The sequence below is a fragment of the Bidens hawaiensis genome, unplaced genomic scaffold, assembly GCF_021521415.1.
Source record: "Bidens hawaiensis isolate Kalapana, Puna unplaced genomic scaffold, B.hawaiensis_p1.1 tig00419406_1, whole genome shotgun sequence".
Taxonomy (NCBI): domain Eukaryota; kingdom Viridiplantae; phylum Streptophyta; class Magnoliopsida; order Asterales; family Asteraceae; genus Bidens; species Bidens hawaiensis.
In genome coordinates, this window is record NW_027504851.1 from 1 (window position 1) to 2,591 (window position 2,591).

Consider the following 2,591-nt stretch of genomic DNA (forward strand, 5'->3'; position numbering starts at 1 on the left):
AAAATTTGTCTTAAATTAGTAAATTATAAATTTTATACGATTAGATTGTTTACTTGTTTGTAAAATTTGTCTTATGATTTTTCTTTGCGATTGGACATGTCTTCTTCATCAACTAATTATTAATACGAACATGACTCTTTAAACAACCAAAAAATAATAAAATATTCATACAAGAAATGCACATAATCATATTATTTATTTTCAAAACTGATTTGCTAGAGCATTCTCAACCAACCCTTTATTTTATGTGAATGATGTTTTTATAATTTAGAGAGTGATTCAGGGTGTTGTGAGTGAAAAGTTTTTATATTTTAGAAAAAGTAGTGATTTTTCTGTATATTTGAAAAACTATTGTTCATCCTTTATAATTTTTTAATATATTTTGAAAGTGGTTGTGAGTGAATGAAAGAGAAAAGATAATAATAAAAGGTATAAAAAGTATTATTTAAGAGAAAATTCCCAAAATAGCCCTTTTTTTCCTCAAAATAATTTAAGATTTGGACTGGCAAGATGCATTGGGAAAAGATAAAAATAGTGAGGGAACAGTCCAAATTTTGAAGGAAAGTAAGGTAGGAGACGGGATTTGGGAAAATAATGAAGGTAAGGTCCAAATTATTTTGTAATCTTTAAGCAAAAGTCCAAATTTTTCCAAAACTTTTTCTTTCAAGAAACCGTCTTGAGAGACTGTTTTTTTATGTTTCCTACCTTTCCCGTCCATATTTTCAAATTCTTGAAAAAATATATTTTTTACAATTATACCCCTGAACCACCACCACCACCGACACCGTCGGCTCCACCCCATCACCACCACCGTCACTATCACCATAGCCGCCTCCACCGTCAATTTCCGTCGCCGGAGAAAACCACCACCACCATACCCGTCAAAGCCGAGGAAATGGTGGTGGTGGCACCATACCCGTCACATAGAGAAGTATAGTCCGGTTGATCGGCTGGACTAGGAACCGGGCATGTGGTTCGGTTCAAATGTCTTGGACTATTAAATGGGTGAACCGTATGCTAATTACTAACTTTTCTATCATTGTAGCTCTGATGTGTATGCGTAATAAGTGTTAATATATATTTGAGATGATTAATCAGTTTGGCTCCATAACAGTAACAAGAATTATACTTCTTTTTTCTTCTATGTTCATTTCAATTATAGTGTACTTTTATTTCTAACTTATTAAATTGTTTATAATGTCCGATAAGAGGAAGCAAAAAGAAGAGGAAAACCGAGAGGGAAAATGGGTTCGATTCCGGGTCACCTGAAGAGGCTTCTAATGATTGGTGGAATGTCTTCTGCAAACGGGTATGGTGGTGGTGGTTTTCTCCGGCGACGGAAATTGATGGTGGAGGCGGCTATGGTAATAGTGACGATGGTGGTGATGGGATGGGGCCGACGATGTCGGTGGTGGTGGTGGTTCAGGGGTATAATTGTAAAAAATATATTTTTTCAAGAATTTGAAAATATGGACGGGAAAGGTAGGAAATATAAAAAACAGTCTCTCAAGACGGTTTTTTGAAAGAAAAAGTTTTGGAAAAATTTGAACTTTTGCTCAAAGATTACAAAATAATTTGGACTTTACCTTTATTATTTTCCCAAATTCCGTCTCCTACCTTACTTTCCTTCAAAATTTGGACTGCTCCCTCATTATTTTTATCTTTTCCCAATGTGTCTTGCCAGTCTAAATCTTAAATTATTTTGAGGAAAAAAAAGACTATTTTAGGAATCTTCTCTCTAAAAGGGGCTATTTTATGAATTTTCCCTATTATTTAATTGAAATGAAGAGAGAAAATGTAATGAATTTTAGTGTAATTTATGGTTTAGTGTAAACATATGTATTCTAGATTTTAGAGAAGTAATTATCTTGCTTCTAATTTAGCGTTATGTTTTATATTTTGGTTTTTTAGAACATTGTTCGGCCGTACGTAGGGCTGTTCACGAGCCGAGCCGAACCGAGCGAAGGCTTGCTCGTTGCTTGGCTCATTTACAACCAAACCGAACGGCTGAAAGTCGAACCGAGCGAAATTCGAAACGAGCCAAAATCGAATAGAGCATTTTTCGATTGCACATCGAGCGATTTTCAAGCATTATTTATGTTTTTTTCACTTTAAAATTTTCAATATGAAACAAATGTAAAGGTTGTAAATAATGTATTTTGTAAACAAATTAGTAGTTTTCAGACACATGTGTAATAGATTGTAATTTTTTATGAGAAATAATTTTTTTTTGAGATATAATAAACATGCGAACAAATTTTTGGTATTCTGAAAACTTAAAGTGAGCAAATAAAACTACAAAATTGACATAATTAGCAAAATTTTAAAGAGTTTAAGGAAATTTTATACTTATATTTATGTGTGTTGTCTATATATTTATGCATTTGTTAATAAATAATCATATATAAAAATAAATTAAAAATACTCGAGTCGAACCGAACCAAGCAGACCTTTGCTCGTTTACAAACCTAACCGAGCGGAGCTGCTCGTTTACAATCGAGCGAAAATACGAGTGGTCATTTTTCAGCAAATTCCCAAACAAGCGGCGAACGGTTTGGACGTCCCTAGCCGTGCGTTGGACTCGAGCGTTA